The sequence below is a fragment of the Neopelma chrysocephalum genome, unplaced genomic scaffold (genome assembly GCF_003984885.1).
Source record: "Neopelma chrysocephalum unplaced genomic scaffold, ASM398488v2 Primary Assembly neopelma1_22, whole genome shotgun sequence".
NCBI classification, from domain to species: Eukaryota; Metazoa; Chordata; class Aves; order Passeriformes; family Pipridae; genus Neopelma; species Neopelma chrysocephalum.
Window position 1 is genome coordinate 11,601,841 of NW_020897689.1, and position 11,426 is coordinate 11,613,266.

An 11,426-nucleotide genomic window follows, 5' to 3' on the forward strand; every position below is an offset into this window, starting at 1 on the left:
GCATGCGAGAGGCAGCGGGATCGATGCCCGCATTCTCCAATGCTTTTCAGTCCGCTTGCCTGGACACAGGGATTTTTGGCAGGGGCCCATGTCATATGGAGGCAGCGAGACCTTGTCATGCACTGCAAAGAGGAGAACAGCATCCAGGACTATGGCCATGGCATCATGGGCTGCGAATGGAAGGAACAGATTCTCCCACTTTCCTCTGAGTATGGGATCCAGAATATTGTGCCCATCGTTGGGCCTCCATAAATAGGACATTGACCAAGTGCAACAGCCTTAGAATAAGACCACCAGGACACTTGTTAGCATCTGCCCTTTGAGGAGAGGCCATCGAATGTGGCCTTGTGCAGATCCTGAATAGGAAAGAACTGTGGGGGAGATAAGCAAGCCTATCAGGAAGTTATTGATTCAAGAATTAGGCCTTTTACCGTGGTTGTTGGTGGAGGAATAAAACACAACAGGCCACAGTTGAAGCAGGACAGGTTCCATTTTTTTTCTCTCTCATGAGAAACTGAAAACCTAAGAGTTAATATCTCAGACACTTGGCAGAAGAGAAAAGGAATGTTTCCATGCTAACAAGATAAGGTGTAGCTAGAAAAGAGTATCTTGTGATGCAGGATAGCACTTTTCTGGGACCAGCTTCCTTATCTTGGGTAACTATCTCCAAAACCAAGTTTTAGACAGCATTTCACTTGTCTCTCTGGCAGGGGGGAGGGGGATCAAAACCATGAGACTCCCCTAACCCCCTTCTGAAGAGCTTGAGAATAACAAAATATGTATGACAGAGGAACAGTCAATAATAGTGCAACTGAGAGGGGCAGGGTGTGCACCCACCATCCAAAGGAACCAAACCAGAGACAGCACTGGAAGTCTGGGTGGTGATCTGGACTTTTTCCTCTATCTCTATCTTCCTATCTTTCCTTCTTCTTCTCTTCCTCTCCTTACTAGTTTAAATTGCTGCCACCAGGTGCTGTTCAGAAAAGTTTAATTCAGAAAAGTTTAAAACACTGTTCTGCCACAGGCTGTTTAGAAAAGTTTAAATCACTGCTGCCATAAATGAAACTTTGTAATTGATCATTTGGAGTTGTTTTGCCTTAATTTAGCCCAAGGGTATCCTGAACACTGGTTGTGTCAGAATGAGCAGTCCAGGACTGCTCTCTAGGGACCTGACATTTTATGGCTATCCCAGAACAAGTGGTCCAGGTTGACCTTCTCAGGAGCTGACCTCAGGTCAGCCAGGCAGGAGAAGAAGATTGTCCTGGAGTCCTGTGCAGTCTCCATGCTTGGAGGTTGGCATGATCTGAGTGGTTGAAGTCTTAAGCAAGACGCTGAGATCCCTAATCTGGGGCTGCTTGGAGGAGAAGGTACACATCGAGGTGCCCTGAGGACTCACTCAAGCTGAATGCTTTGAGAACGCAGTCATGGATGGAGAGCAGGGAGTGGACCCTGATGGTCCACCAATAATTTCTGCTGGTGGAGTGGAGGACTGCCAGTTCTCTTGCATGGTGATCATTATATCTCATCCAGGCATCAAGTACCTGAATAGGTCTGAATGGCCCTGATCTGCCTCACATGGGGTCTTCACCTCCACCCATTAGCGCAGGAGCTGTCTTTATGTTCACCTCTGGGCCTTCACTCTCTTTCTGTGCTCTTTCTAGCTCAGTCATGGCCACAGCCATAGCAATATCAAGCCAGAGAGACCTTGGATCCAGATCTGATGTGCAGATGAATCTCCTGCATTGACCTAAGCCCTGGCTTGTCAGTCTGGACCTGACTGTCAGTCACTGGAAATGATCATCACTCTGACCTGTGCAGTGACTTCCTTGCTTGCAGCTGTCCCTGTCTTGCCGCGATGATAACGCTGTCTGTTCTGGATGCTCACTTGGAGAGAGCCTCCACGACTGGGCCTGTCCTGGTGAGGAGCTGTAGGCTTGACAGACGATGTGATCCGAGGCAAGTCTTCCTTATTTCCTGCAGAAGAGAGTCATGAGGGCACATGGGAGTAGTGTGAGAGCTGAACGGTTCGATGAGTGTGTGATAAGTGTGTGAGGTGTCCTGGTCACGTGTTTCCTTCGATAGCTCAGCTGGTAGTGCGGAGGACTGTAGGCTGCCTTGCATGGCCATCCTTAGGTTGCTGGTTCAACTCCGGCTCGAAGGAGTGTCCTTTTGGCTCTGGCCCAGATCCTGTGGCACAGCTGCCTGTTGGTCCTGCCCAGGTTGCTCATGTTCAAGGTTAGCCCAACCCTGAAGTGCTTCACTTGATGGGGGAGATGAAGCAGTTTTGGGTTAACACTGGGCAGGGGATGGTAGAACCTGAGCACTGGGACTTTCAAGGATCACATCTAGCAATAAAGTGAGTGGATGAATTGGTGGTGTGAGAGTGAGGTCATTTGGGGGCCCAGCTTTGGGTGCAGGGCATCTTGAGTCAGAGTGGGTGTCTGTGAGGGGAGAAGACTTCAGGCAGACCCTGCAGAGTGGGTAATTAGGTCAAGTGGTAGAGCGCTTGCTCAGCATGTGAGAGGCAGCAGGATCAATGCCTGCATTCTCCTACGCTTTTAATTCCCCTTGCCTGCACGCAAGGCCCTTTGCCAGGGGCTGTGGGTCCTCGCAGTATATGCAGAATACCATCTGCGTAGGAGATGTAGGAGACCATCCAGGTCTGCAGTAAGAGCTTCATGGGCAGTTTAACAGAGGTTTCTCCCTCTTTGCTTGAAGGCATCAAATGTCATCTCAAGTACTGTGTCCAATTTTGAGATCCCCTATGCAGAAAAGACATCAATGAAATAGATGTGGCCCTCTAGAAATGGCCCTCTAAAGGGCCACCAAGAATTTTCTGTACAGGGAAGATCAATGAAATTCAGCAATCTCAGTGGAGGGCCACCAAGAATCTCAAGGCATGGATGATTTCTCTGAGAAAAGTGGGTATGATCAGGCTGGAGAAAAAGAGATTCAAAGTATGATTGTATGACATGCTCTATGACCTTCAGGCTTGCAGAAGGTTATGGAATAGAGGAATGGCTATATATTTGTTTGATGCTTGACCAGAGGGCAAAAGACAGCACGGTGAAAGGGAATGAAGGGAAGATGCAACCAGATATAGGTAAGCTCTGTTTGAGGAGAGTCCAGCTGTAGAAGATGAAATCCAAGGAACTTATGGAATGGTTCTGTTTGTGGTTTGCATGATAGGATGGGCTAAAGGGATTGAGCAAGGTGTTGTGGTGTTGGAGGTGGGGCTGTTTGAAGCAGGATGTTTTAACAGAGGCATGATGCTGTGCCTAAAGCTGTTGAAGTGCTGGATGAGTGTGTGATGGGCGAGGTAGTGGGCATGGCCCTGTGCTTCCTTCGATAGCTCAGCTGATAGAGCGAAGGACTGTAGGCTCCCTTACACAGCCATCCTTAGGTCGCTGGTTCAACTCCGGCTCGAAGGAGTGTTCTTTTGGCTCTCTCTGCAGACACTGCTGCACCGCTGACTTTTGGCCCTGCCCAGTGCATCCCCTTCAAATGGCTGCCCAAACTTTGGGACATTCCTTTTTCAAGAGAAAACAATCAGCAAAGGCTGCCCAGGGTGAGCTCTGGGCAGGGAATGGTGGTCCTAAGATTTGTCTTGTAAGGGGGCACCCTCAGCGAGAAAGTGAAGAGCAAGTGGGTGGTGGTGTGAGAGCAATGCCAATGGGAGGCCCAGGCTTTGGGTGCAGGGCATCCCAAATCAGGGGTGGGTACCTGGGAGGGGAGACAACCTGAGGCAGAGCAGCAGGGTGGGGAATTAGCTCAAGTGGTAGAGCGCTCGCTTAGCATGTGAGAGGCAGCGGGATCGATGCCCGCATTCTCCAACAGTTTTCCTTCCCCTTGCCTAGACATAGGATCCTTTGGTGAGGTTCCCTCCTCCTCTGGAGGCTGTGGGGAGCTTGCAGGAAACCTGGGCAGCATAGTAGATGACAGCATCCCAGGCTTCTCTGACAGCATCAAGGCCTCTGGATTGAGGGAAAGTATTCTGTGACTTTCCTCATTATCTGATGGATGGCATTTAGAGTAGAGTACCTGTTATAAATACATTTTTTCTGGGAGAGAGTTAGTTTTCTTCCTAATACCTTTGTTTTGGATTTAGGGTGTGAATAATGTTGAAAACACACTGATGTTATAGTTGTTGCTAAGCAAAGTTTACGCTAAGTCAAGGACTTTTCAGCTTCTGACACCACATCACCAGTGAGGAGACTGGGGGGGGCACAAGAAGCTAGGAGGCACAGCTGAGACAGGTGAATATTCCATACCATGTCATATCATGTTCAATATATAAACTTGGGGGAAAGATGGCTGGGGGCCACTGCTTGGAAAATGGCTGTCTGGGCATCATTCGGCAAGTGTAGAAAAATTGTGTTGTACATCACTTGTTTTGTATGTTCTAATTCTGTTATTATTATTGACATTTCCCCCTTCCTTTTCTGTCCTGTTTTTCTCAACCCACAAATTTTCCTTTTGCTTCCAGTTCTCTCTCCCATCTCTCATGCAGGGTGGAGTGTGTGACTGGCTGTGTGGTGTTCAACTGCCTGCTGGGTTAAACCATGACAGCTCTTTTTGGAGCCCAGCATGGGGCTCAAAGGGTTTAGATAATGACAAATCTGACCAGAGTATGTTAAAACAAATTTGTTGTAAGCATTCATTATTTAGTTTAATAGTATCTGATCCCAATGTTGATTTATTTGTTCTCAGAGGTGTTGAGTCTGTTCTCAGAGTTGCCTTATGTAGCATCTTACTTGCTGTATATGTTCTCTGTTGTGCTGTTTATCACCTTTGGGGACTGGGTTAAGGTTATCATGTTGTCATACTTTGTAACACTGGCTTATGATATGATAAAATCAATGGTTGTGAGACTAATCTGGTATTTGTAATCAAGTATTGCTGTTTTCTCTGTACTTCTAGAGCCATCTATTGGAAACGATCCCTAATTACATCCTTTACCTTTCCTCCCCGGAGAGCCAATCTATGGGGCAGACACCTTCCTCCATCTTCCCCTTATCCTTCAGGCTAATTACAATAGTTCTTGAGAATTGAATATTGTCAGGATGTTCAAACCGGTATGTTCCTATTGTTAGATCTCCTGATTGTATTTCAGGACTTGTTTAGGCTCAAACAACTATTTAAGAATACCAGTCAGATATCTGCCCTGAGGCTGAACTGTTATGAGTGGCAGGATGTGTGTGATAGTATGGACAAGTGCCTAAGACAGCGGGCACCTCTAACATTTTGGAATTTCACTCCTGAACAAGTGTAGAATCCCTAAAAACTAGTAAAATATTTGGGAAAAGGATGCTATTGCCCTGGTAATTCCAGAGAGAAACAAATGGCTGCAATGTGCTGGGGCCTGGCTCAACACTATTCAGTAACATAAGGAGAAGAGAAGGTCTTTGGATCTGACAACAAAATGACAGGCACTTTGGCTATCCCAGTCCCAGTGACAGACACTGCAAGAAGAACCGAAGAACCAACCTGTACTGATAACAGTTGCCCCTATACAAAAGAAAAAAATATTGGAAGTAGAAGTCAAGTCTTTTAGTAAGAGATGAAGGAGCTTCTTCTAGGAGTGAACAGGAGGAAGAAGTGGACAATGCAGACTACTCCAAAGCAGGGCCATTACAAGAACAAAAGGAGGAAGAGAGGAGGCTGCTGAAAGTGGAGGAGGAAAAGGAAGAACTCATAAATGAGGTGGTAACCACCTGATCCCTACCCCTGAGTGAGGTGAGAAATATGCAAAAAGATTTCAGTGAGCACACTGCCACCTGGCTGCTCTGATGTTGGGATAACAGGGCCCGTAGCCTGGCATTAGAATGTTAGGAAGCCAAACACTCTAAGAAAGGGGGCATTGATGAAGTGATTGGAAAAGGGTTGCAAGGTCTCAGCCTCTGAAGGCAACTCTTTTCAGGCATAAAGGAAAGGTATCCCTTCAAGGAAGATGTTTAATGTAACCCAAGGAAGTAGACCACCATGGACAAAGCTATCCAGTATCTGAAAGAACTGTCTGTGCTGGAGGTGATTTATGATGACCTGCCAAACAAGCAGTCATTCAAAGATCCAGATGAAGTCATGTGGACATGACCTATGTGGTGGAAGTTTGTATGGAGTGCACCATCACTGTATGTCAACTCATTGGCAATAATGACCTGGAAAGACAGAGAGGGACAAAGGTGGATGAAAAGGCTGGCCAACCCATCAATAGAAAGAAAGTCTCTCTTCCTCCTTCATCTCAGCTATGGAAAAACAGGTCTAGCAACTCAAAGAGATTCTGCTCCTCACCTCTATGGATCTCTCAGTTCTTAGCAGTAGGCATTCCTCTACTCAAGAGAGGACATAATGGGTACACATCATGGGCCACTCCATGGTTTTACCTGCATGACCCCTGAGAGGACATGAGAAAGTGGGATGGAAAGCCTACCTTGACCCTAGAAGCACAGGTATGTTTGTTGCCATGAAAAACAATCACAAAAGGGAATTCCTTCAGGAAAATTGCTGCTCCAGTCTCCAGTAGGCAGTTTTCCAGGTAGAGTAGAAGGGCTGATCTAACTCCTAACTTTGATGAAGGGATTTTTGATTTATATTTATGAAAAGTGAGTAGTGAATACTACGACAAGGACTAGTGGGATTCCTGCCTCCATCCAGATGGCAGAGAGGGACAATGGGGTTTACTGGACTGTGTGGATTTAATGGCCAGGCACATCAGACCTGCAGGAGTATAAGGTTCTAATAAACACTGGTGCACAGTGTACTCTAATGCCACCAAGCTATAGCAGATCAGAACTCATCTGTATTTCCGGGGTGATAAGCAGATCTCAACAGCTAAAGTGAAGCAGGTTGAAGTGAGCCTGACTGGGAATGTGTAGCAAAAGCAGCCCACTGTGACTGGCCCAGAGGCTCCATGTATCCTTGGCATAGACTACCTCGGAAGAAGGTATTTCAAGTACTCAAAAGGGTACTGGTGAGCTTTCCATGCACTGCCTTGGAGATGGAGGTAATTAAGCAGCTGCTTACCTTGCTCTCTCAGAGGACCCTTCTGTTGTGGGCTTGCTGAAGGTTGAAAAACAGGTACCAATTGTTACCAAAATGGTGACAACATCACACCAGCCAAACTTCCCTGATTCCCATGCATAAAGCTGATTTGTCAATTGGAGAGCCAAGGAATGATCAGCAGGACTCACTCACCCTTTAACAGTCTCATATGTCCACTGTGAAAATCTGATCAAGAATGGAGACCAACAATAGACTATCATGGCTTGAATAAAGCCATGCTGCTGCTGAGTGCTGCCTTGCCAGACATGCTAGAACTCCAATTTGAACTGGAGGCAGTTTGCATCAAAGACAGCCAAGTGGTACGTCACAATTGATATTGCTAGGACGTTTTTCTCAATCCCTTTGGCAGAAGGGTGCTAGGCCACAATTCGCTTTCAGATGTCCAGTACAACTGGAATTGACTGCCCTAGAAGTGGAAACACAGCCCTACCATTTTCCATGGACTTATCCAGACTACACTGGATACACAGGGTGAAGCTCTGGAACACCTGCAATACATTGAAGACATCATCATATGGCAAGTACAGCAGACAAAGTTTTTGAGAAGGGGAAGAAAATTGTCCAAATCTTCTGAAGCTAGTTTTACCATAAACCAAAGTAAAGTGAAGTGACCCACATGGGAGATCCAGTTTTTAGGAATAAAATGGCAAGACAGGTGGTGTTAGATCCCAATGGATGTGATCAACAAGATAATGACACTGAGATTTCCTCAGTTGGTTAGAGCATGGTGCTACTAATGCCAAGGTCACAGGTTTGATCCCTGTACAGTCCATTAACTTAAGAGCTAGATTTGATGATCCTTGTGAGTCCCTTCCAACTCAGAATACTCTGTGATTCTGTGAACTTTAAAACAGCTATGTCTCCACCAATTAGCAAAAAGTAAACACAAGCTTTATTAGGCATTGTAGATTTTTGGAGAATGTATATTCCAAATTACAGTCTGATCATAAGCCCCCTCTATTAACCGATATGGAAGATGAACTATTTCAATTGGGCCCTGAACAATGACAAGTCTTTGAACTAATTGAAAAGGAAATATTTCATACAGTAGCACTCAGGCCAGTCCAAGCAGGACAAGACATTGAAAGTGTCCTGCAGCTGGGGAGAATGGCCCTACTTGGAGCCACTGTCAAAAAACACCAGGGGAGACTTGAGGTTGACTCTTAAGGGTTTGGGAGTTGGGGATACAGAAGATCCAAGGCCCACTTTTCTCCAACTGAAAATAAATATTGGCACCATATGAAAGAGTTTGAGCTGCTTCAGATGTGATTAGTATTGAAGCACAGCTCCTCTTGGCACTCTAACTGCCAGTGCTGGGCTGGATATTTTCTGTATCCAGCCATACATTCTACATTTTACACATCATGCAACTGTAGCTGTGTGGAATAGGTGGGTTGCACTGATCACACAATGGTCTTGAATAGGAAATCCTGGTGGCCCAGGAATTTTGGAAGTGATCATTGACTGTCCAGAAGGCAAATATTTTGGAATATTGCCAGAGAAGGAGGTAATGTGTGCTGAAGAGGCCCCATTGTAAATGAACTACCAGAAAATGAAAAACAATAAGCTCTGGTGGGTCCTGTCATATTTTAGGAAAACATCAAAGTTGGAAAGCTACTGTATGAAGTCGCTCACAAAAAGTAAAAGAAATTGCTGAAGGAAAAGGTGAATTGAGTCAGCTTGCAGAGGTGAAAGCTGTCCAGCTGGCTTTAGACATTGCTGAAAGAGAAAAATATCCAGTACTTTATCTCTATACAGACTTATGGATAGTGGAAAATGCTCTGTGGGGATGGCCACAGCAATGGAAGCAGATCAACTGGCAATGCACAGGTAAACCCACCTGGACTGCTGAATTATGGCAAGACATTGCTGCTTGGGAGAGAAGTCTGTTGTAAAAGTATATCACCTAGATGCTCATGTACCCAAGAGTCAGGCCACTGAAGGACATCAAAACAACTGGCAGGTGGATCAGGATGCTAAAACTGAAGTGACTCAGGTGGATCTGGACTGGCAACATAAGGGTGAATTATTTATAATTTGATGGGCCCATGGTACCTCAGGCCATCAAGGAAGAAATGCAACATATATATAACCTCATGACTGGGGGCCAGACTTCATCATGGACACTGTTGCACAGGTTATCCATGAATGTGAAACGTGGCCTGCAACAAGCAAGCCAGACAGTTAAAGCCTCTCTGGTACAGAGGACAGTGCTGAAATATACACCAGAGGAGGTCTGGCAGACTGATGATATCACATTCCCACAAATCCGCCAATGCAAGCGCCATGTGCTTACAATCGCAGAACTATAGAATTATTTAGGTTGAAAAAGACCTTGAAGATTCAAGCACTACCCCAGCACTGCAAAGTCCACCACTAAACCATGTGCATAAGTGCCACATCTACACATCTTTTAAATACCTCCAGGAATGGTGACTCAACCACTTCCCTGAGCAGCCTGTTTCAATGCTTGACAACTGTTTCCATCAAGAAATTTTTCCTGATATCAGTGGTGGAAGCAACCACCAGATGGCTGGAAAGATATTCTGTGCCCCATGCCACTTTCTGGAATACTCTTCTGGGCCTGGAGAAACAAGCAAACAATGCACCCCAGAAAGTATTGTGTCAGCCAATAGTACTTATTTGAGAAGCAACTCCGTGGACATCTGGCCCAAAGAGCATGGAATTGAGTGGGTATTTCACACCCCCTACCATGCACCAGCCTCCAGAATATCGAACAATTGAACAATACAATGAACTATTAGAGATTACACTGAGAGCAATGGGTGCTGGGACATTTAAACATTGGGATACACATTTAGCAAAAGTCACATGGTTAGTCAACACAAGAGGATCTGCTAATTAAGCTAGCCCTGCCCAGTCAAAACTTTGATGTACTTTTACGAAAGTGATAAAGTCCCTGTAGTGCATATAGAAAATATGCTGTGGAAGACAGTCTGGGTTATTCCTGCTTCAGGTGAAGGCAAACCCACCTATGATATTGCCTTTCCTCAAGGACCTGGGTGCACCTGGTGAGTAATGTGGAAGGATGGAGAAGTATGATGCATACTTCGAGGGGATTTGAGCCTATGTGAGAATAGCCAGTGATTTGAATTGTATTATATTAATTGCTATACAATAATGTATGACATCTCTACTACATGCCATATCAACATTTTTACAATAAAAACTAGCCAGATGAATGAAGAATGAATTTTTATTAGACCAGGCAAAGTGCAGCAATTACAGAGCCAGAACTGACTTTAGCATGCAAAATGCATCCCACATTATCTCTTCTGTCCTGAAAGAGGCTGCTATGACAGAGGAGCCCAAAGTATTAGACTAAATAAACTCAAGTGACATTTTAGAGGGATGTTCCATAGGCTAAGGGAATGATATCTGCATAGTCTACAAAAAGATAGGAAAAGATGTATTGGAAAGTGTGGAACCTGGGTATGATGTAAATGGTATAGAATAAGGGGTAAATATTGTTCTGGTTTTGGGTGGGTTTGAGTTAATTTTCTTCCTAGCATCTGGTACAGTGCTGTGTTTTGGATTTAGAAAGAGAGTAATATTGACAACACACTGATGGTTTAGTTATTGCTGAGCAGTGTTTACCCTAAGCCAAGGACTTTTAAGTTTCTCACACCATCCCAGCAGTGAGGAGGCTGGGGGCACAAGGAGTTGGGAGGAGACACAGCCAGGACAGCTTGCCCAAACTGGGCAAAGGAATGCTATCCTGCTCAATATATAAACTAGGGGGAAAAGTTGCTGCTCAAGAACTTGCTAGGCATCATTCAGTGGGTGTTAAGCAATTGCATTGTGCATCACTTGTTTTGTGTATTCTAATTGTATTAACATTATAGTTATTGTTGTTATTATTATTTTCTTTTCCTTTTCTATCCTTTTGAACTGTCTTTTTCTCAACCCGTGAATTTTACCTCTTTTATTTTTCTGCAGTTTTCTTCCCCATCTCACTGCAGGGGAGGTAGGGAGGGAGCAACTGTGTGATGTTTAACTGCCTGGGAAGTAAAGACATGACAGTGTCCAACTTTGTGCCTCTGTGTAGAAGACACACATGGACCAAGTGCAGTGACCAGGACACTTGAGAGCAAGTGATCTCATGTACAGGAAAAACATTAGTGAATGGAAAAATGTTAATGAAAGGCCACAAAGAATCTCAAGGAATAGAGGGATTCGTCTTTGTGGAAGAGCCGAGAACAGTAAGAATATTCAGACTGTAGAAGTAATCTGAAGGCTTACACATGTTCTTCATGCTTGTAGGAGATTACAGAGTAAAGGAAATGCTATCCTTTATCTGATGCTTGACCAGAGGGCAGAAGACAGCACAGTGAAAGGGAATG

At 45.0% G+C, this 11,426-nt stretch overlaps 1 protein-coding gene and 3 non-coding genes across 4 annotated transcripts in view; 3 read left to right on the forward strand and 1 right to left on the reverse strand.

Moving 5' to 3' along the window:
- Positions 1-11,426, reverse strand: part of DNAJC5B (DnaJ heat shock protein family (Hsp40) member C5 beta) — a 30,655-nt gene that overhangs the window by 15,920 nt on the left and 3,309 nt on the right. The gene's annotated exons all lie outside the window — the stretch shown is intronic.
- On the forward strand, positions 2,073-2,161 carry TRNAY-GUA. Its single transcript is given in 2 exon segments — positions 2,073-2,109; positions 2,126-2,161. It is a non-coding gene; the product is annotated as a tRNA-Tyr (tRNA).
- TRNAY-GUA lies at positions 3,343-3,431 on the forward strand. Its single transcript is given in 2 exon segments — positions 3,343-3,379; positions 3,396-3,431. It is a non-coding gene; the product is annotated as a tRNA-Tyr (tRNA).
- Positions 3,761-3,833, forward strand: TRNAA-AGC. Its single transcript has one exon. It is a non-coding gene; the product is annotated as a tRNA-Ala (tRNA).